This window comes from Eulemur rufifrons, chromosome 1 (assembly GCF_041146395.1).
Source record: "Eulemur rufifrons isolate Redbay chromosome 1, OSU_ERuf_1, whole genome shotgun sequence".
In the NCBI taxonomy this organism is placed as follows: Eukaryota; Metazoa; Chordata; class Mammalia; order Primates; family Lemuridae; genus Eulemur; species Eulemur rufifrons.
In genome coordinates, this window is record NC_090983.1 from 39737907 (window position 1) to 39762162 (window position 24256).

Sequence of the window (24256 nt, forward strand, 5' to 3'; positions counted from 1 at the left end):
CATTTTTATAGTGCCAGATTAACACCACACAAGTTACTTTCTAGTCACAAAGGAAAACATCACTGAACAATGGAAGGATCCAGTGGTCATGACGCTGAATGAACAGTTAAGTTTAGTATTTCTAATGGTGGTTCACCACTAATAATATGTTTTGATGGGATTCAAAATGGAGTATTTAACATCACCTAGGCTATAATCTGGGCAAAAATGTCTGATTAGGATACACAAAGTTTTACAAATGGTGCTTGAACAAATGGGTATCCACATGCAAAAGACTGAACTTGAAACTCTTCCTCATACTGTAGACAAAAATTAATTCAAAGTGGATCAAAGACTTCAATATAAGAGCTAAAACTATAAAATTCTTAGAAGGAAGCATAGGTGTAAATCATCATAATTTTGGATTGGGCAATGGTTTCTCAAATATACACCAAAAACACAGGCAGCAAAAGGCAAAATGGATAAATGGGACCTCATCAAAGTTAAAATGTTTTTTGCATCACAGGTCACTGTTAGGGTGGGGAACCCATGAGGAGCTCACAGAGTGAGCTGAGAAATATTTCTCACACAAAGATTAGGATATAATGATGTGAAAAGTTTATTTTACTTTCTTGAGAAAGAGAGAAAAGAAGAAAAATGGCACAGCACTGCAAAAAGGTAGGGGAAAAGTGCTGGCAGCTGAGGAAAAGTGGCTCAGGCTTTGAAAAGGTAAAAATGGTTGGTTGTTTTGTTTTTTTTTTTCCTTTGCTGTATGCTGGGAGTGGTTGAAGCAGCTGTCTCTGTTTTTTTGTTTGTTTGTTTGTTTGTTTGTTTTTTCTTTTCCTCTGTGAGGCTGGCTTTATCAAAGTCCTTGAAATGGTCCTGGTAGGAAATGAGGCAGCAAGTGTGCACCCCTACTGTCCGCTTATGGCTCTTCAAGGCTGTGAAAGTGAACTCTTAGAGATAATGATTTAGGCTTGAAGATGATGAGTTGAATCCCAGGTGTTTAATCAAACAAAACAAAGGGTGCAGTTGTGCTGTGAATTTATTTTTTTACTTTCTGTTTGATAGTTTATCTTGCTCTGTTAGCTAGTTTATTAACAAGGCTGCCCTTTCAGTCACTGTCAAGAAAGTAAAAGATAACTTACAGAATGAGAGAAAATGTTTGCAAATAATATATCTGATGAGGATCTTGTATTCAGAATGTATAAAGAAATGACCCAATTTAAGAAATGAGCAAAGGACCTGAAGACATTTCTTCAAAGAAGGTATACAAATGGACAATAAACACATAAAAAGATGCTCAACATCATTAGTCACTAGGGAAATGCAAATCAAAATCACAATGAGATACCACTTCACACTCACTAGAATGAATATAATTTTTAAAAAAGGGAAATAACAAGTATTGGTGAGGATGTAGAGAAATTGGAATCCTCATATATTGCTGGTGGGAATGTAAAATGGTACGCTACTGTGGAGATGAGTTTGGCAATTCCTCAAAAAGTTAGAGTTCTCAAATGACCCAGCAATTTCATTCCTAGGTATATATCCTAGAGAATTGAAAACCTATGTCCACATAAAAACATGTATAGGAATATTCATAGCATCATTATTCATAATAGCCAAAAAGCAGAGGCAACCCAAATGTCCACCAACTGATGAATGGATAAATACAGTGTGATACAGTAAAATATTACTCAACCATGAGAAGTAATAAAGGATTGGTAAGTGCTACAACATGAATAAACCTTGAAACCATTATGCTAAGTGAAAGCAGCCAGATATAAAAGATCACATATTATATGATTTCAGTTATATGAAATGTCTAAGATAGGCAAATCCATGGAAACAGAAAGTTATATCAGTGTTGCCAAAGGATGGGAGAAGGAAGGTATTGGAAGATCAGAAGTTTCTTTCCATGGTGATGGAAGCATTCTGGAATTAGATAGTGGTGATGGTTGCACAACATTGTGAATTTATTAAAAACCACTGAATTGTACATTTGTAAATGGTTAATATGGTGAATTTTATGTTACATGAATTTTATCTCATAATAAAAGTTTAAAAAAATACATACAGATATTACTTCCATTTTACAGTTAATTCAAGCAATAGGGAAACAAGCTAAATGACATCAGGTGGAAACAACCAGACAAACCCAGAAGGTGGACCGATCTGTAGGACAGCTGGGCTGGTTTTCTGAAAAAGGTTTTAAAGCTAGTTGTGGTGGCACATACCTGTAGTCCCAGATACTCCAGGAGACTGACAGGAGAATTGCTTGAGGTCAAATCCAGCCTGAGCAACATCGTGGGGTCCCATCTTAAATAAATAAATAAGTACACAAATAAATATATAAATACATAAATAAATAAAAAGTTGATAACATAAAAGGGAGACTGTGCTACCAGTTGAAATATACAGCAGTAGACCCTAAGAAGTGTGTACTCTTGGATAGTAAAGATGTGATGTTTTAATTGTTTTGTTTGTCAGTATTTTATTGTTTTCCATCACATACATATATTGCTTCCCTAATAATAAAAGTGTATTAGAAGTACTTGCTTGAGGCCATGTAGCTAACTTAGAGAATTGGTAAAAACAATTCAGGAAAAGATTGAAAACCACAGGGTAAGACTTTGCACTTGAATATTGGCTACAAGGGAGAAGTTCCAATTGGCTGGGTTTCAAAGTGGGATAATATGGATATGTAGGTATACCATGAAGATTTTCCTGTTTGCCCCTACATTTCTGTTGCATTTTTTTTTTCTTCTCTTTTTTGCTCCTTTCCCCATCCGGCCTTCATATTTTCTCTTTTCTATCTTAACCTGCCCTACCTACCTCCTTTTTGTTTTCTTAGTTTTTTCTTTGGCCTTTCTTTGAGGATCTGCGCTTTCTCTTCCCTGGGAAGCTGTTCTATACCCAGGGAGAAAGGCGTTGTTCCCAGGATCAGCTCCTGGTTTGTCTCTGGCACTGTTCACAGAAGTTACTCTCTTCAAGCACAGGCAGGTTGACATCATCACAGTTTATAAGGGCACAGACTGTAGCACAGAGTGGCTAAAACTCTTGGCTCCATTGGTAGTTTGGATGATGAAAACTTAAACATACTGGGGAGAGGCGCTTGGGGAAATTAGAGGAAGTGGATCCTTCCCGCTTTTTGTTTATTTCAAAAGAGGGAGGGAGGTATATGGTCATATGAGTAGACTTGGACTAGACTGAGGGTCAGCTCCTGGGTCGACCCTGGCATTGTCTGTTGTCGTAATCTATCTACAAACAGCTTCAGCCTCTGAGAGCCTGTGTTCCAAGTCAGGAGTCAGAGGTGGAGGTTAGAGAGACATGGAGGAACTCAGGAAGACTGATGAACTTTGATAATCTTTTATATTATAAATAACATATTTTATTAATTACAAGAAAAATAGAAGTTATAAATTTGTGGACTGATACATAAATTTTTTAAAATCCATTTCTTTAGCTGCATAGTATAGTCACCTATAACTTGAGTTTCCCCAGGCCTCACCAGCCTGTGAAGTATAAAAATGGGGTTAAACTTCCCAAGTTCAATGTAGCACTATTCACAACAGCCAAGATATGCAAACAGCCTAAGTGTCCCTTGATGAACAAATGGATAAAGCAACTGTGGTATATACATTCAATGAAATATTTAAAAGAAGGAGATCTTACCGTTCACCACAATATGGATGAGCCCAGACAACATTATTCTAAGTGTAGTAAGTCAGACACAGAAAGACAAATATTGCATGATCTCACTTACACATGGAATCTAAAAAATATTCAATTATATAAAGATAGAGAACAAAACAGTTGGGGATGGGGAATGGGGAGATAGTAGGTCAGAGTTTACAAAGTAGCAGGTGTGCAGGATGAACAAGTCTGGAGATCTAATGCATAACATGAGGACTAGAGGTAATACTGTTGGACTATATGGGATTCATGCTAACAAGTAGATTTTTGCTGCTCTTGCCACAAAAACAAAAAAAAAATGGATCATTATGTGAGATGATGGATATGTTAATTTGCTTCACTACAGTATCCTTTTTACTATCTATATGTATCCATAACATCATTCTGTATACCTTAAATATACACAATAAAGTTTATTTTTTGAAAAAAATTATGTGTATTTTTAAAGAGTACATTGTTTCAAATTTATCCATCTTGCTCATGTAGGACCTCAGATTCCTGAAACATTTGTCTTTCTGAGACTCTGCAGAGCATCCAATCAGCTGTCAGGTGCTCCTTCTGCTGGGTCCCCTCCTGGGCATCAGTGCTGTCTCCACAACTTCACTCACCCTCTGCCAGGCACCGCTGCCCTCCCGCCAGTCACCCCCACTGCTTCTCCATCACACCACCCTCTCCTGGTCAGTACCTGCGTCTCCTTCTGAAGGGCCAGACTTATGCTGTGGGCTGTGGCAAAGTGGGGGAGGACATCTCTCTGTGCCTAACCTTATGCTATTATGAGACGGAGCTGCTTGTGCTGGAGCTTCACACAGCAGTTAGTGAAACAACTCAGTTTTAATGGGAATCAGAAGGGCTGGACCAGGGATAAATGGCTCAGAATCACCTCGTTCCTTGTTATTCTTCTTTTTGCTGATTATAAGTGAACATAGAAAAAGCATTAAAATAATACAGAGAAAGTGAACTAACAATTTGGTAACTTATGTCTACATAAGCATATGTATTTATAATCATCGTATTCGGTAAACTTATTTCAAATATAAAGATCTACTTATTAATTTTTGATTGAGGATTCTGTTGTTGGATGTACCATCATTGATTTCGCCAAATCCTTTCTAATGGACTTCAATGTTCTTTATAATTGCCTAGTAATAAACTCTGCTGTCACAAACATCCTTGTATATATATCTATTAGTTCCTTAGGATCAATTCTTAGAAGAATTGATGAATCAACGGTGCCTAGCCTTTACAATTGTGATAAATACAGGAGAGAACACTGTCCACAGAGTTGGTGCCTGTGGAGGATAGGTTGGAGAGCCTGAGACCCTCCCGTCAGCTGTGAACAAGCCTAGCTATTTTCCTCACCTTCACTGGACTGGATATTATCAATCTTTTCACTTTTGCCAGTCTGAAAGCCTTAAAATTTTTAAAAAAAATTTTTGTTTGAATCTGAATTTTTAAAAATTTAAGTGAATATTCCATGTTTTTTAATTCTTCTGTAATTTTCCTATACATATATTTTGGCCATTTAAATTGGGGTGTTCAATTTTTAACTGATTTATAAGGGCTACTTGCCTATATCAAATACCAACATATATTAATATATTTTATGTCAATATTTAATATATGAATTCCTCCTCCCAATTTCCTTCCTGAGGATAAGCTCTCTCCAAGAATTTCTTATTCCTTCTGAACAAACCTCCCCTAGACTATCCTCAACAATTTAATAAGAATGCCCACGTACGTTAAATTTCTGCTGGGATCCCTGCTGGATTTGAAATGAAAATCATAGTGGTAGAAATTATAGCTTGTGGTCTAGTGGAAAGGTATAACTTACTCAAAATAAGCAGAGTGTGAGATGTAAGTTAGTAGTATGATCAACTTAGAAAACTGGCACATGAGTAAAGAAATTCATTAATCTCAGGCTGGCAGTTTAGAGGAGAATCCTTGGGTGAGATTTTCAAGAAGAAAAAAACAAGTACAATCTACAAAGATCTGCCTGTCTTCTCACGCCCTAACCCTCCTTTGACCACAGCTGAGAGCCCCCAACATCTACATATAGTAGTGGTTTTTAAATTGGCTGTACCTTGGAATCACTGGGGAACTTTAAAAACTACCAATCTCTGAGCACCACTCCACAGGTTGTAAAGTACTATTGTCCCTCAGTATCTGCAGGGGATTGGTTCCTGGACCAACACCTCCCCTCATATCAAAATCCACAGCTACTCAAGTTCCTTATATAAAATGGCCTAGTATTTGTATGTAACCTACACATATCCCCCCATATACTTTAAAGCATCTCTAGATTACTTATAATACCTAACATAATGTAAATGCTGTGTAAATATTTGTTATACTGTATTATTTTTTATGTATACTATTTTTATTGTTGCACTGTTATTTTTTTTCCCCAAATATTTTTGATCCATGGTTGGTTGAGATGCATAGGACAAGGTATGCAGGTGGAAGCATACAGCTTCCATGACCTCTTCAGGAACAAAACTCTCCCAGTGTACAGTTATTCACAAATGCAGAAGTTCCAAACCTCATTTTTCAAGAGGTCTTATCAGCACTTCATTATGTAGGCATCATTCATTAAATTACTGGCCACATGACTGAATTCAATCTCCAGTACCCCTCACCTCCCCAGAGTTTGAAGGGTGGGGCTGAAAGTCCCAATCATGTTTTGGCCAGCCGCTTCCTTGAAACTCTCTGAGGGCCCACCATGAGTCATCTTCTTAATATAAACTCAGGTATGGTTATGAATAACAAAAGAACTCCTATCCCTCAGGAAATTCCAAGGGTTTTTGAGCTCTGTGCCAGGAAGACCAAATACACCTTTTTTATTGTACCCTAGGTAAGGAATCTATTAAAAAACTATCAGAGTTAATATACAAGTTTAGTAGGGTTGCAGCATACTAGATCAGTAACAATAAAATACTTGGGTATAAGTTTAACAAAATTAAATGTAAGACTTGTACATGAAAAACTACAAAGTATTGTTGAAGGAAATTAAAGAAGATCTAAATAAATGTAAAGATATCCATTTTTCATGGATCAGAAGATGTTAAAATGGCAAAGTTCCCCAAATTGTCTACAGATTCAATGCAATTCCTATGAACATTTCAACTGGATTTTTGGGGAAATTGACAAGCTAATCCTAAAATTCATATGAAAATTCAAGAGATCTAAAATAGCCAAAGCAATCTAGAGGAAGAAGAACAAAGTTGGAGGACTCACATTTCTTGATTTCAAAACATTCTACAAAGCTTCAGTAATCAAGACAGTGTGGCATAAGGACAGAAATATAGATCAATCAGATAGAACTGAGAGTCTAGAAAAGAACTCTTACATTATGATCAATTCATTTTTGACAAGCATGCCAAGGAAATTCAATGAAAGAAAGAATAGTCTTTTCAACAAATGGTACTGGAACAACTGGATATACCCACACAAATGAAAGAAGTTGGACTTCTACCTCACACCATATGCAAAAATTAACTCACAAGGGACCAGAGAACTAAACAAAAATGTTAAAATTTAAAACTCTGAGAAGAAAATATAGGAGTAAATCTTAGTGATCTTGTATTTGGTAATGATTCTTACACATGACTGCAAAAGCATAAGCAACAAAAGATAAAATAGATAAGTGAGATTTCACCAAAATTAGAATCTTTTGTGCATCAAAGGATGCTATCAGTAAAGTGAAAAGATAGCCCACAGAATGGGAAAAAAATCTTTGCAAATGATATACCTGATAAAGGTCTTATATCTAGAATATATAAAGACCTCCTAAAATTCAACAAAAAGACAAATAATTCAATTTTTAAATGAACAGAGGATTCAAATAGACATTTCTCCAATAAAGGTACAAAATGGCCAATAAACACATAAAATAATGCTTAATATTAGTCATAGGGAAATGCAAGTCAAAATCACAATGAAATACCCCTTCAGATCCACTAGTATGGAGTTATGGGTTGAATTGTGTCCTCCCAAAATTCATGTGTTCAAGTCCTAATCCCTGATACCTCAGAATGTGACCTTATTTGGAAATAGGATCCTTGCAAATATAATTAGTTAAGGTGGGGTTATATTAGAATAGGGTGGCTCTTGTCTTAGTATATTTAGGCTGCTATAACAAAATATCTTAGACTGGGTAATCTATAAATGGTAGAAATTTATTTTTCACAGTTCTGTAAACTGAAAGTCCAAGAAAAAGGCGTCAGCCGATTCGGTGTCTGGTGAAGGCTGTTCCTCGTGGATGGTGCCTTCTATGTGTCCTCAGATCAGGAAGGGGAGGACCAGTTCCCTCACACCTCTTTTATAAGGTCTCTAATCCCTCATGACTTAATCACCTCCTACAGGCTCCACCTCTTAACATAATCACCTTGGTGATTAAATCTCAACATATGAATGGAGGGGGGACACATTCAGACTATAGTGACCTCTAATCCAACATGACCAATGTCCTTATAAAAAGGGGAAATTTGGACACAGACACGCACACAGGAAGAATGTCATGTGAAGACTGGAGTTAAGACTGGAGTTATGCTTCCACACGCCAAGGAACTACCACAGGCTAGGAGAAAGGCCAGAAACAGATAATCCCGGGCATCTTCAGAGGTGGCATGGCCCTGCCGACACCTTGATCTCAGATTTCTAGCTTCCAGAACTGTGACACAATAAATTCCTTTTGTTCAAGCCACTCATATGTGGTACTTTGTTACAGCAGCCCTGGCAAAACAACACCTATGGGTATAATGAAAATGTAGACAATAAGAAGCACTGGTGAGGATGTGGAGCAATTGGAATCTCCATACATTGCTGATGGAAATGTGCTTTGGAAAACAATTTGGCAGTTCTTCAAAATGTTAAACATAGTTACCATATGACTCAGCAATTTCACTCTGGCACAACTTGCTCAACATACGGATACAATAAAAACCACTGAATTGTACACTTTCAATGGGCAAATTTTATATGTGATTTATATTTCAAATGTGTTTTTCCAAAAATGACAGACCTTAACACTGAACTACCCACCTGAGCCCTTCCTGAAATCCTGAAATCCTGACCCACAAAGACCTATAAAAGACAATAAAATATTGTTGAGAGGGAAAGAAAGAATGCACACACAAGCTAATTAGAAAACGGGAAGAAAGAAGGAAGGAAGGGGGGAAAGGAAAGCTAATTAGAAAACTCCCAAGATACATTAGTTATGAGAGTTCTGAATTATGTAGACATCTGCATGGCAATGGCAGTCTGTTAAAACAGAACATTATTTTTGGAAATGCTATGTATGTTAGCAAAACAAATAATTTGCACCTTAAACACATTTTGAGGATTAGCAATTTCTTAGTTCTTGGCACCCCTGAGCAGTGCTAGCATTATCCAGTGTGAGTGACCCTGGGGCAGTCCTTTGACTTCTCTGGGCCTCTTCATAAGGAAAGGAGGCACCCTAGATGACCTCTAAGATTTCCTCTCCTCCAAATTTTTTGCAACCAGCACCTTTGTGGCCTGTTCATCGCCCTGAAAAATGAGCCTGCAGGGGCAGCAAGTTAGAGGTGGAGATGCTAAGTCTCGCTCCCAGATCCTAGTGGAGTGGGTGGCCTCAGGACTCGACATTTTATGGTCGCATGCCATGAAATGAAGAAATACCGTCAGGCGGCCCTGGAAACTAGCCACCGGGAGAAACCAGGGACCCTCTTTCTCTCCTGTGCCTAAAGAGATAAGACAGACACCCCACTCGCCATCTGTTACTTCCATTTCCAACTCTTCTCTTATGCTAAACTGCATTCTTTTAACTTAATTTTTTAAAAAGTTAGTTAATATCCCCATTAATTTGCTTCTCTTTATATGCCAAACACATGAGTGCATGGTTGGAGCATTAAAAGATCCTGCTAATTCCACTTAAGCCGTATGGGCATTGCTAATCAAAAAAGGGCTGCAATTTCGCTTTTCACGTTTCAGTGGAGGTCACAGGAGATCAGGGAGGTGATATGTCACTAGGTTTACAGATGTGTTATATGACACTGCAGTTCTGTTCCCCCTGGATAGAAATTTGACCCTGGAGGAGCATAGCACTTTGAACAGAGATGTATAGAAAGAGTTAAAAGGAAGTAAGGAGAGATGCCAGTGATAATATTTCCACTGGCTGAAATAGCTTTCAGGCCTTAGGCTAGGTAGCTTTGTTCACAGGTCAGAAAAAGGGCTGAGCCTTATCAGAGCTTACTTACCTTAAAATCAGATGCCATCCTAGAGAATATTTAGGGGATTGGAAAAAAATGAGATTCCATTTCATCTGATCATTCCTCCAATTTGAAGAGATTCATGTTCTTACAGTCCTACTCTTATATCTTTAACCATAACTCACATGATGTCCATGATGCCCCAGGCACTGTTCTAAGAGCTGTAGCTACTTAGAAGCTTTAGCTTCTAAGAGGAGGAAGCTGAGATAGAGAGGCTACCTACCTTACAGAGCTACATTACAAAGCTACCTATATTACAAAGCTAGAAGATAATGGATCAGGATATGATTCCAGGCAACAAGGCATAGAATCCATGAGTTTTAAACACTAAGATGTTCAGCCTTGTTCATCAAAGAGTAAACTATGCAACAGAATGCACTTCCCCTTCCTGGATTAGCAAAATCTTTAACCGCAGCAGGATAATATTGTACTTTAATGAAATTAATTAACTAATATTGTCTTTAATGAAAAGAGCTTAAGTTTTAACTCAACTAGTGAAGCACAATGCTAAATTTGATCTATTAACTGAAACATTGTTCTCTGCAAAATAGAGAGATAAAGTTCTGTTAGGAGTGACTTTAAAGGACTTCTTGTAATTAAACATTATTATCATCATCATGTGTTGGGAAACTTCCCCTAGTAAGTATTGATTTCTAGCAGAATGCTTTTAACACTAGCCTGAGCACTCCCAGTTTGAGTTGTCCATCCCCACTTAGGGGCTCACAGCTTCAGAGCCGACCTGATTCCAGAAAGTGAATCTAAAGTTCTGGAAATTTGTTTGCATTGAAATTTCTACACACCAATTGTAAAAGACCTTTTCACCTGGTGCTTTTCATTTAAGAACTCTTAAGAATGAGCAAATTGCTGCACTAAAGATGTAGCCTGTCAAAAAAAATTATAGATTGTCTTTCCATATTTAATTTTTGAACACGCTCATTCCATTCAGCAGGTATTCTTTAAGCACCTACTATGCGGAAAGCAATGTGGTTAAGCATTGTGAGGAACTCACTGCCTGCTAGGGGAAATGAGTTTAAAAACTGCAAAACAAGACACAGTGTAGACTATGGTACAGGAATAATACAGCTAGAGAGCATGGTTGTTCAGAGGAGGAGGACTTAGGTGGGAAAGGGAAGCTGTGGGCAGATGGTCCCATTTGAGAGAACACTGAAAGTAAGGTACAATTTGGACACAGGGAGGTGGGGAGAAAGACTGAACCCTTTTAACTGAATCCTCAGAGTGGACTGGAATCTCTGACAATAAGTGGTTATAAAGCAGGGACTTTGTCTCTTACATAATCATGTATCCCCATGCCTGGCACGGACTGAAATGAGAGAGGGAGGAAGGAGAGAAAGAAGGGAGAGGCCGCCCGGTCTGATTTCTAGGAAAAGAGGTCACAGGTGCCAATCAACCTAATGGATCCCCTCTGGTGAACTACTGGGCCATATAGAGTCCAAATCTCTGCACTTCATTTAGGATGGAATATGGTCACATCTCATGAGTGCCAAAAGAATTCATGCAAATGGTCAACAAATGACCTTTTCTGTTGTGAATTGGCACTTAGCTATCCTCAACTAGGAGAATAGTGTAAAATCAAATACATGTAAAATCAAAATTAAATAAGTGTAAAATTAAACAATAAGAGTGTTGAGTGACAAAAGTTACCATTATCTTGAAAACTGAATAAATTGCTGAATGATGTTCAAATAATAAGGTGTTGAACAACTAGTGAGACAAATGATAGAAACCGAAGTTTACTTAGATAATCCTTAAGTATTGTAACTATGATGCAAGAAGGCCATGTCTCTTCAGATGTGTCTTCCTTTGCTCTTTGTAGAAGACCGTGACATACTGTGTCCACAGATCTGTCCTGGGAAGCCATAAAACCCAATATCCCAATCCAGTATAGTTGCCCGGCAGGACAAGACAGCACACTGCCTAGTATTCTTCAGCCCCGCAGCCAAAATGGCAAGCACCCTTCGCTGAAAGCACTGAGGGGAATTAGAAACTCAGCTGTTCTCTTTCAGACACTGCTTTCATTCTTTTTTAAATTAAAAATGGTAAACACGTTCTCTAAAATGGGATGTCAGTCCTAACTAATAATTATTTATTTATTTATTTACTTATTTATTTGTTAGCTATAGGAAAACCAGTCACTTCTATATTTTTGCACTTTTGTTGCTTGTTTTCTACTGAGTTTTTCACCTGTCTGCAAGCTGAGGCAAGATCAGTCGTTTTACTTTCCCCTTCCCTTAGCACTTATAGGCATCTTTGCACATGCCTTTCTGCTCTCAGCATTTCCAGTGTTAGCACAGAAGCAAAGCAGGTGAGAAGTTGGCTACGACAATAGGAATTTTTTGGATGGTTTACTCTAAACTATTACATAGAAGACCTTTACACACTAAGTGCCACCCTGCAGGCAGTCAGGCACTTGTCTGTTGACCTGTTTCTTTTTCCAGGAGAGAAGTTGTTTGCCAGCATGGACACTTCTGAGTAAAAACGCATGGCCATCCATGTGGTGTGATTTGAGAAACAGGGAATTGTTAGTCTGACTATCTAGGATTATTTCCTTGACTACCTCTTTTACTGCTTGAGCTTTCATCCTATAGAATCATTCCTATGAATTAACAAACACCCAGGCCAATCCCCAGAAGAGTTACGACACATTATGATGGTATCAGTGGTTACTCTTTGGCTTGATTTATGCTTAATCAAGATCTTAGTTCTTCCCTGAGAACTCTCTGAGGTGCAGGCACTTTGGAAATTAGAGTTTTGTTGGATGGGTACTTGAGACACGGCCCATGACTGCACGTCTGGGTGGGGCATCAGAGAGGACAAGGACACTGTGTGATGAGGAAAAGAGGGAGAGAGCCTACAGTGGGTGTATTTGCTTTCCAGGGCTGCAGTAACAAAATACCACACACAGGGTGGTTTGGAACAGCAGAAATTTGTCTCACAGCTCTGGAGACCAGAGTCCAAAATCAAGGTGTTGACAGGACGACATACTCTCTGAATGTATGGGGGAAGGATCTATTCTAGAACTCTCTTCTACTTTCTGATAGCTTCAGGTGTTCTTTAGCTTGTAGGTGGCTGTCTCCTCCCTGTGTCTCTTCATATCGGCTTCCATGTGTGTCTCTGTGTCCAAATTTCTAATTTTTATAAGGACACCAATCCTATTGGATTAGGGCCCACTCTAATAATCTCATTACTTCTGTAAAGCTCCTATCTTCAAATAAGGTTACATAATGAGGTGCTAGGGGTTAGGACTCTAGCATATGAATAAGAGGGTACACGGTTGGTTTTATAACAGAGATGTGTGGGGGTGTGTGTGTGCAAGAGTCTAAGGGAGAATGTATATAAAGATATCAAAACACTTTAACGCAGAACTCACCTAATTCACATTACTCCTGCGGCCGGCCCTGTCTATTCTGTGACCTTGTGTTAATACAATAAGAACCCTTGGCTAGTTCCGGTGCATCTTGTGGAATCAAGGAATTTGGGTGATTGAGAGGATTAGTTAAATGTCAGAACTAAGAGATTCAGGCAACAGTAATGTTCACAGCAAGCAGGGGGCCAGGAACCCAAGCAGGTAAGACAAAGGTGGAGAAACAGAGCTTGCAGAAACCATGACTAGGCACGAGGTCAGATATCTAATGCAGCAATTTTTTCTTAACTTTCATTATAAAAATTTTCAGACATACAGAAAACTTCCAAGAATTGTGCAGTGAAACCCATTTACCCCACACTTAAATTCCACAATTAACATTTGGCTATATTTGTTTTATCACATATCTATCAATCTATCCATTCCTCTGTCTGTATTAATCATGCCTTTTTATTTTCTGTATTTCTGGTACTTTGGCATTTGGGGCCTTGCCTTGCTGACCCTGGAGGGACTGCCCTTGGCAGGGCTGCTAACTCCAAAAGACGGTAAAAGATTTGCCTGCAAGCATGGTTTTCACATGCAAAGTAGCCAATCCAGAGCCCACAGCCCCATGACCTTCTCTATCAGGCTGTCATACTCAGGGCCACTATTCCCCTGTCCTAATCTCCCCACAGCCTGGCACCAGGGAATTAGAGACATTCTCTTCACCCAAGAGCCCACTGCAATAATTCAAACTAATCCTAAACCTGCTTACCTTGCCTTGCCTGTTACATCCCAGGGAAACCACAGTAAAGTTTCTTCCCGTGTTTTCTCCTCACTCTCTCTGCCTCCCGACCAACCCTGGTGCTCTCCATGCAGCCCTGCAGGCTGTGATGTGCCCTCTCCTCTTGGGAACTGTGAGTAACAACTGTCTTTTCAATGACCAGCATCTCTTGATCTGGTGGCCTCACCATACCTGAATAATAATTAAACCTAAATTTTAAAACACTATTCATCAATCTTTTTATTTGATGCATTTGGTTGTTTTTTAAAAAAATCTTCATTGAAGCATAATTTACCTGCAATAACATTTACCAATTTTAAGCATACAATTTAATGTGTTTCATTAAAATAACTTGTCAAAAACTATCACGACCATCAAAATATAGAACATTTACATTAACTTGGAATAGTCCCTCTTATCCCTTTACAGTCAATTCCGTCTTTTCTACCAGTCCCTAGAGTCCATTGATTAGCTTTCTGTCACTATAGTTTTGCCTTTTGTAGAATTTGATATAAATGATACATACTCTTTTGTGTCTGGCTTCTTTCATTTAGCATAATACTTTTGAAATTTATCGTTGTTGGTGGCTATATCAATAATTCATTCCTTTTGATTGTTGCATGCTATCCTAAAGTATGAATATAGCACAACCTATTTCTCATTCACTCCTTGATGGACATTTGAATTGTTTCCAGTTTGGAGCTTTTATAGATAAAGCTGGGATAAACATTAAAGTACAAATCTTTGCATGGGTATATTTTTTCTTTTCTCTTGGGTGTGTGTCTAGAGTAAGATTGCTGGCTCATATACTAGGTGCATGTTTAATCTTATATGAAACTGCCAAACTGTTTTCCAAAGTACCTGTACCATTTTGCATTTCCGGGCCAATGTATGAGTGTTCCAAAAACTGCATCATTGACAAGACTGGTTGTTATTAGTCTTTCTGATATATGTGTAGTAGTGTCTCATTGTGGTTTTAATTTTCATTTCCCTAATGACTAAGGATGCTGAGCATTTGCTTATGTACAATTATTTTTCATTTGAATATTTTTCCTTGTGAAATCTTTTGTCCATTTCTTAATTGGGTTGTTTGCCTTATTGAACTGTAAGAGTTCTTTATATATCCTAGATAGAAGTCCTTTATCACTGTGGTCCCCAGGCCCCAAAGCAGAGCCCATTACTGGTCTGTGGCCTGTTAGGAAGCTGGCTGTGCATCATCACCTGAGCTCCACACCCCCACCATGACACCCCATTCCCCCATCTCCAGTCCGTGGAAAAATTGTCTTCCATGAAACCGGTCCCTGGTGCCAAAAAGGTTGGAGACTGCCGCTTATCAGATATATGTTTTGCAAATATTTCTCCTAGTAGAGAAGCAATTCTTAAGTAGAAAAGATTAATATTTGAGTTCAGAGGAAAAAACACTTCCAAAGCCAAGCAGTAAGTGACTCAGGTCAATATGTCAGCAATGAGAGTACTGATTATATAACCTCATTCTAAGGCAGAAATTCTAGCCCTGCCATGGTCCTTTTATTTGTTTTTCTGGTTAGGGAAGAAATACATTAGGGCATGTGCATAGTATAGCCACTGTGCATAGTTTGGGGGTGAATCTGTCTGGGAAAAAAAGAAATTATATGGAAAGGAAGGCAATGCCAATTCTAGTCACCAGCAGGTCGTAGAATATCCTTTTATGGCATTTACCTCAGGGCATTAAGGGAGCAAGGGGAAGAGAAAGCAAGTCAGGAGAAAGTGGGTTAGCAAGAAGCTTATGAGGAACTTAGGGCAAATGGGTTTGGTGGCCACAGTGTGCATGGAGAACGTTAGCCTTCAGAGAGCTAGTCCCAACAAGTGAGCAGTAAATTCAGACTCATCCTTGGCAGACATTGGTAATCCAAGGAGAGGCTAAGTTCAAGGTTGGCAAGATGGGGGTGCATATGCAGAAGTCTAGACCAGAGTGGGTAGAAGAGTCAAGCAGGACAAGCTATTTCCAAGAAATACATGGGAAAACAGGGTAGGATGGAAGAGAGGAAAAACACCCAGCCCCAAGGGACTACAACATTATTAGAAATGGAAGACACGTCAGTAAGGGAGTCAGAGAAGAAAAGGGCTCCTTCTCAGGTACCTGTGGTCCTGGGAAAGACAGAGAAACCCTTGGCAAAAGGTGCCAGAGAGGTGGCTCACCCTTCCCACGGTGATATTAGGATAGGTGGGGAAGACTGTTTTTCAATGCTCACAGAGTAGCATGATTATTTGTGGAATTAAAGAGGATTGTTAATGCAAATTTATTGACTTTTTTTTTTTTTTTTTTTTTTAATTCCAGGAGAAGGGCAGCAGCAGGCTAACTAGTTGCCTATTAGGAACATCCAGTATGGGGCCAGGGTCTGGGGCAGGAACTGAGAGACAGGCTGGGACAAGGGAACAAATTTCTTCAAGGTTGGCTGGCCAACCTAGTCTTCTATTATGATATCAAGGAAGGATGGGACCTGAGGTGACATTACTATGTGACTAGCATTCATTTATTACTTCTATGTTTGATTCTTCCTCAGAAATGTTTCAGTAGAAAACTCAGTGAGTTTACGTAGACAGAGCCTTAGTCAATATCCTTACTCTGCAGTGTCTTAGGGCTGACTTTGTACAGATGGAAGTCAGCCAGATCTCCTGGGTAGATCATTAAACCAGGATTCTTTTCTTGGCACACCAGTAACTTAGTGTGTGACCTTGGCCTAAGGCAGGCCAGCAACCTGTAAAGAGGCATGACCCCAAGGGTAAGGCCCTGCTGCCTCCACTTAAAGGAAGTTTCTTCAAAAAGGAGACACTATAATCCCTCTGGTTTCTACATGCTTAATGAGACTGTTACAAGGATTGTAAAGATAATATCTATGGAGGACTTTGAGCTCCCTCAATAAAAATGTTGTATAAATACAACCCAAGACACTCTAGTAGACAAACATTGTGATGTTGTATATTGGTCTTTGTATCTCCATTTAGATATTTTTTTTAAACTTGGCTTGTGTCCAGAGGTATGCACAGGTACAGATAACAAATACTCAGTACTGAGTATCTGGCTCAATCCCATCCTTCAAAACAAGGGTGTGGAATGGATTTTCATCAAAGCTCAAGGACCTGAACTGTAGGCTTCCCTCACAAGAAGACGTAAAGCTGAGTTTAGATGAGTCCTGTGTGACAAATATTCTATGGGAGTTTTATATGCAATTTGAATGATTGATATGATGCATCTTGCAGTGAAATGATTGTCAACCCATATTATTTCAAGTGTTATTTCCATGCTACTTCAAGTTCTATATGTTTTACATAATTATAAAGGGCTTCACATTTTCATGAAGTATTGTACGATATGATTTTGGTTCTAACAGCTTATCCTTGACACCAGTATTTAATTCTGGGAATGTGATCAAAGCACTAAAATGAGGATGTTCATGAAATTTGAAGGAGAAAATATCGTTTAGATTGTGTGTGCGTGTGTGCGTGCATGCGTACATTTCCTCTAGGTTTTAAACATGAAGTGGTTATATAAAAGGGACTTCTAAATTGGGAAAGGATGAAAACGGGCTGAATATTTCAAACGAAGTTCAGTGTGAAATCAGTAGTATATTCAATCGAGGTGACAGGGCACAAAGTTGTGCAGGAGAACAGAGAACAAGAAAATCAGGAAGCAGTAAAAATAATGATTGAGGTCAGGTGGTAACAGTGAAATCAAGAGACTTGAATCTGATGGAAAAAAACCACGGGTAGCTATAAAAGGGGCATTTGAAATAGGAAATGATGTGAGAGGAGAAGATAATTTTAGTATAGTTAAAGGAGGTAGCAGCTATGGGTGTGAAGAGAAAGGATTAATTTTAAATGTGTCCCAGAAGTAAGAGCAATATTTTTTTGAGGATTGAGGAGGAATGATGCGGCAAACCTGGTTGAGTGTTGTATGGTTATTTCAAGCAAGAGTCCACTTGGAGTATTATGTTCATTTCTGGGCACCGCACTTTCATGGGAGAGTTGATGAATCAGGTCATTCAAGACACCGGGGTAGCGAGACATGTGACAATGGTGCCTCCACAGAGAGAGTTAGGGCGAGGTGGTGGCTGTCCTCAGATATCTGTAGGTTTGCCTTAAAAAGGAAAGATCACACCTGGCTCTCCACTGTTCAAAAGAAAGAAATAGACCCAATGAAAGTTATGGGGAGGCAGATTTTGCTCAATATAGTGTGCTAACAATTAGACGTGCCCCTATAACAGAATGGGCTATTGTAATGTTCTCCCATCTTTGCAAGTATTCACGCAGAGAATATTCAATAAACCGACTAACTAATGGAAGGATTTCTTTTATTTTATAAGCTCCCTTCTGAACGGAGGAGCGTGTGATTTGCAGACAGTGGCCTCGGGTCCTCACATCCACGCTGCTGCATTCTGATCTTTCATTTGGGGGCTGCTTTCCTGGCACTCCCACCTGCGGGGAGGGAAAGAACCCAGACACGCTTGTTATGATCATCCTTTTGTCACAATAAATTGGCTGGTGCATTCAACATCATCTACGGCTTTTTACTTCTCTCATTCACTGACTCTGGGCCCGCAAGCAAAAGTTTCCAAAGGCCTTTTTTTCTTCTTTCTTAATTATAACAGGATATCAATCAGGGTCTAAGCAGAAACTAGACAAATATTCAAACGAGATCATTTAAGGAGAATTTAACAAAGGAAGTGCTTACAAAAGTGTACACAGTGGTTTAAGGAAACCAACAAGGGACGATACAGTCCCCCAGGCTTGTGACCGGGATAATTATTAAGGGGCTGGATTTCTAGACCCTGCAGAGGGTGGTTTTATGGAGGTGACTGTCTGGAAGGAGAGGTTGCAGCCAATGTAAGAGAGCCAGGGGAAGAAATAGCCCAACCTCACCCTCCTGCTGGGACCTCTCAATGGCTAAACCCAACTGTGAGCTGTGCAGGAAGGGATGCAGCGGCAGCGATATGGGTCAGCCTCCCAGGGCACAGAGCAGGGCAGAACTGAGAGTGCATCTGGGGGCACAGGCACTAATGGAAGAAACCACAGAAAGCAAATTCCTTCCTAAGGTACAGCTGGTGCTGAGGCAGTATTTGTACGGATAGGAATGCAGCAACATATTTTGAAAGAGCTCAGGGACTCAACACTCTGCTAGCCGCCCTGAGGCCATGTCTGCCAGAGTCCCTGCCCTCCACTGGTTTCTTCCTGATGGTTGGTGTTTAGTCCCCTTCACCTTCAAGGAAATGCTGCATAGTGAATTTGCAGAAAGGAGAACACAAAGAAGTCCTTCATCTTAATCGGGTATTAGAGTTTCCTCACCTTGGGGCCCAGGAGAAGAGTTGAATACAGCTGAGAAATACCTAAGAAAAAGGGCAAATTTACTGTGAAGTAATTGAAGCTTAAGCTTCAGGGACCCCTTACTTGCTTGGGCCTCTGTGAGCAGTGGGAGTTGGTGGGGGTTGTAGAATGTTCTAAGTAGGGAGGGAAGTCAGATTGCATTTGTATGTAAGCATTTCTGGTAAATTGCCTAGACCGATGTCAGAAGAAAGGGATCTGGACTTCCAAGGCTCTGGTAACTTTTGGGGAATCCTTTTCTTATCCTTAATATTCTTTTGGTACCTAACTTTATTCATAATTTTATATTCTTTTTCTTTAAAGGAATCAGCCAAATAATATAAGCTTTAGCTCATACAAAACCTGGATTCACCCTACCTACATGGAATTTTAATCATATTCAAATTAGGCCAGCATTGAGTTTAAAGCGTAGGGATCGTGGGGAGTGTTTATGTAGGAGAGAGAAAGAGCACATGTGCACGTGGAACTAACACAGAGGACCGGACTTACCCTGGGCTGCCTGCTATTAGGTTATTAAGTATGAAATGTCCGATTTCTTCAAGTACTAGCTTTGACAGTTGTGATATCTCTGACATTTCACTTTGACATTTCTTGTTTTATTTTTATTGTGAAAGTACATCCTCAGTCTTGCAAATGCATGGTTTGGCTGTGATTATCTTTCAAAGTTTTTTTTAGAGCAATTTTTGTGAAACCATGGCTAAGTCAAAAATTCGTGTTATTTTTGAATATGAGTTCCATCGTGGAACCAATGCTGCGCAGACTGCTCGAGATATCAACAAAGTGTTTGGCAAGGATGTGACTAATGAATGCACAGTATGTCGATGGTTTGAAAACTTCCATTCTGGTGATTTTGAAAACCACCACAGAATCACTTAAAAATGAGCCACGTGGGCAACCTGGCACCAATGTGGGTAATAAACCGAAAGCTGTAATGGAAGCGAATCCATCTCAACCTACACGTGAATTAGCAGCAAGGTTTGATGTTACTATTCCAACACTATTGGATCATTTGAAACAAATGGGCGAGGTAAAGAAGCTGGATAGATGGGTGACACAAGAATTAAATGAGCATCAGAAGAGAAATCATCTGGAAGCTTGCCTTTCTTTGCTGTCATGACATAAAGGCAAAGCATTTCTATACCATATTGTTACGTGTGATGAAAAATGGATTCTTTTTGACAATCACAAGCATTCGGCACAATAGCTGGATAAAGATGAAGTGCCAAACCACAGTCCAAAACCGAATATTCATTCAAAAAAGCTAATGGTGTGTGTTTGGTGGTCCAGTGCTGGTATTACCCACTACAGCTTCATGAAACCTGGTCAATCAGTTACAGCGGATGTCTACTGCAAAGACTTGTGGAGTTGTGGAGCTGTTACGGGGAAGCAGCTGCCTGGCCAGGCACCTCATTACATCTAGAGAAGCCGGTGATGAATTCTGGCCATTAGAATGCGAACAGGAGTAATTCGTGGGTCACTTTGGGGCAGAGATATCGAAGGAGCAGATGTACTTGCTTCATCCTCTCCCCCCTTCTACCAACTGGATGTTGAGTCCATGCATTGAAGATAACTGGCCTTTTCCCTGTCCCAGCTGGCACTGAAAATGAACCTCCACATGAGACTATTCAGGGAGACAGAAAAAATATATTAATAACATAAAATTTATATTATGCAAATTTGGGAGTTTCCTTGTTACAGTAACTGCTGTTACCTTAAATGGCACAGGACCTGTGCTTTACCAAAATTTTGGCGGCTGTGGGGAAAGTAGCTTGGAGGTGGGGCACTGGCAGCCCAACTGGGAGCAGGGGGCCAGCTAGGAGGCTAGTACAGTAGTTCTAATGGGACTCACAGTGGCTTAGATCACCTGGGTGGACCAGAGTGGTGGGAAGTGATGATACAAGATATATTTTGGAACCATTTGCCCCAAAATTAGCAAGATGTGCAGGTTGATTCCATGTTGGATATGGTAAGTGAGAGAAAACAAGGGCTACAAGGTTCCTGGCTTAAAGTCACTGAAAATGCAAAGATGCCATTTTTTGAGACGGGGACGGGAGCACTCACAATCCTCCCTTGCATGCAGGTCTCCCAGTCTGCAATTTGCCCTGAACAGCCTCCTAGTTCTGGTCCTTAGCCCACCTTATTCATCACCTGTGGTCTCATTCCTACCCTGCAGACCGCACATGCACTTGACATGTTGATGCTCAAGGTTAAACTGGCTCTATACTCTCTCAGCCCCAACCACTGACAACTTGATGAAATAAAATTCACAAACATGAAAAACAGCCATTTAACCTCAAAGGTGTTTAAGTTGCTTTTCTGATTCTTACTAGGCCAGAGGATAGATTAAAAAAAATGGTGTCTTTCATGCCTACAATTAGGAAGTGAAGGAGATGGTGCTAATCATAAAGTTTCTGTTAGTTCTGGGCTGACCTTGTTTGGAGTATGGTTGCAACACACTTTATGACTCTAATAGCTCTGATGGATTTTGTGTTTATAGCCTCCTGTCCTCTCAGTGCCCTCTGAATGTGAGTCCACTCGGTGTCATAGTCTCTGCAGGGCAGAGTCCTGTCTGTTTACCTTGTTCTGCACTGAACTTCACTTACCATGGTGCTTCTTGTAAAGCTGGGTAATTAGGGCCTTTTGGAAGAGAATGCCCTGTGAAAGAGGGACAGGGAAGAGGAAAGAAGAGGTGACGTGCATGGGAGATGCGAGAGTGGATGTGAAAGAAAAAAAGAGACATAATACAAAAAATAAACTGAGCATTTATTTTTCAATTAACCAGAGTCAGATATGTATCAGGGTCTTGCTTTAAGACCCTCACTCTATTGTCCTAGGAGCTCTGGAGGGAAGCATGAGGTTTGGTCCTTACCCTCAGGGAGCTTGCAGTCCAGTCGGGAGACACGATGCAAATGGAACAATGAATCAATATGTCTCCTAATGGGATTAGCCCGCTGCAGCAGGAGTTTGGAGATGAAGCAGCTCTTTGAGGCTGGAGTAGTCAGATGATGCTTCTCCCCATGGGTCTCAGGAGGGGTGACTGTTTCTCTTGGAATGCAGTCATGGGAGAATCCCTCACGTCTACTTTAAGCTGGTAAAAGAGAACCCTCAGCAAGGTTAGATACCTGGAGCTGCACCCAAGCGGCAGGCTTCACATGGAAATATGCATTATGGTTTAGGGGCAGTCCTGTGGTTTTTTTCCTTTGCTGCCACCTGAATTGTCATTATTAGCAGTTGACCATCACTGCTGTCCATGAGGATGCACAGGTGGGACTAGGCCAACTCTCCAATTGTAAGATAGTTTGTCTCTTCCATTTTCTAACTCTTCAGTGGAAGGCGAGAGGAGGACTAAGGCTGGAGGGAGAACTACAAAGGGGAGACTCATGATAGCCCCCTTGGAAAGCTATTCCTGCTGATCTGCCACTCGCTTCTCTTCCACTCACGCCTTGCCTTTTCCTTTCACACACACTCTATAATTCTCCTTATGTCCCCAGCGCCGTCACTGGGAGTTGGATGTGAGTGGCTCTGGAACAACCGATGGAGAAAGAGAAATAAGCAGCAGTGATGACTCTAAAGATTTTTGTTTACTCATTCATTCATTCATTCATTCAAGGTGGTGTCTTATCCAATGATGAACATTCACCCCTTGTCCTCAGACAGCTCTATCAATGAAAATCATAATACCAGTGGATGTGGTAACTGAAGTGTGAGAACAAAGTACTCTGGAAACAAGGAGGGACCAATTAGTCCTGCCAGGGCGTGTGTGTCTGTGTTTGTTTCTGTGAGTCGTATGCAGTCAGACTGTAACAAAAAGCAAGAGGCAGTGGTACAGCTCTTTTAGAATTTGTCTAGCAGGTTTTCCAGTTCTCACCGGAAGATCCCCCCTCCCAAAAAAAAAAAAGTTTCATAGAGGATATGATATCATAGGACTCTTGAAGGATGAGTAAAATTTCATTATGCAGAGACAGGGAAAGAAAGAGACAGCATGTGAACAGCATTATATTCTATTTAAATCTAGGAATTCTGTCCTTAGGATGTTCTTGGCTGCATAGCTTAGGATGTGTCATCATAACATGATGTAGTGATTTACCAGTATTGGCAATGGCCCAGATTTTATCCATGAAATGTCTCATTAGTATTATTAATGATGTGAGCTGGAAACTTGAGTGTATCCTGCCGTAAAGTTATTTGTAATATAAACATGGTTTGTACTTTGTTTTCTCTGCTTTAGTGTTGTTTTTGACCTATAATTTGACATGTACTATTTATTAAGTTTAATGTAGTTGGTACAAATGAAGAGTTGGAAAAATTGATGGCAAATAATCTGCACAAGACTCAGATAAGACCGTTTGAGTCTCCCACTAGATGGCATAGGAAGAATATGGCATAACACTTAATTCTCACTCTAGAGTTTCTATTACTATGATTGCATGACTCTGAGTACTTTCTCTTAAAAGCAAATACTCTATAAATATTATCTCTGTAATCATATTTCTTCTTTAACAATGACTTATTTTAAAGTAGGTAGTAAATGCATGTGATTTAAAATTCATAGTAAATAGGAGAATATGGTGAAAGTTTCTCCAACTCTTTTTTTTAACAAATTGAAAACTTACTTTTTTTTTAACTTTTTTTTTTTTTTTTTTTTTTTGAGACACAGTCTTGCTCTGTTGCCCAGGCTAGAGTGAGTGCTGTGGCGTCAGCCTAGCTCACAGCAACCTCAAACTCCTGGGCTCAAGCGATCCTACTGCCTCAGCCTCCCGAGTCGCTGGAACTACAGGCATGTGCCACCATGCCCGGCTAATTTTTTCTATATATATTTTTAGTTGGCCA

At 39.8% G+C, this 24256-nt stretch overlaps 1 non-coding gene across 1 annotated transcript; it reads left to right on the plus strand.

Moving 5' to 3' along the window:
* Positions 1 to 23244: 23244 nt before the first annotated feature.
* Positions 23245 to 23306, plus strand: LOC138387985 (U7 small nuclear RNA). The gene has a single exon (XR_011234025.1). It is a non-coding gene; the product is annotated as a U7 small nuclear RNA (small nuclear RNA).
* Positions 23307 to 24256: the final 950 nt, after the last annotated feature.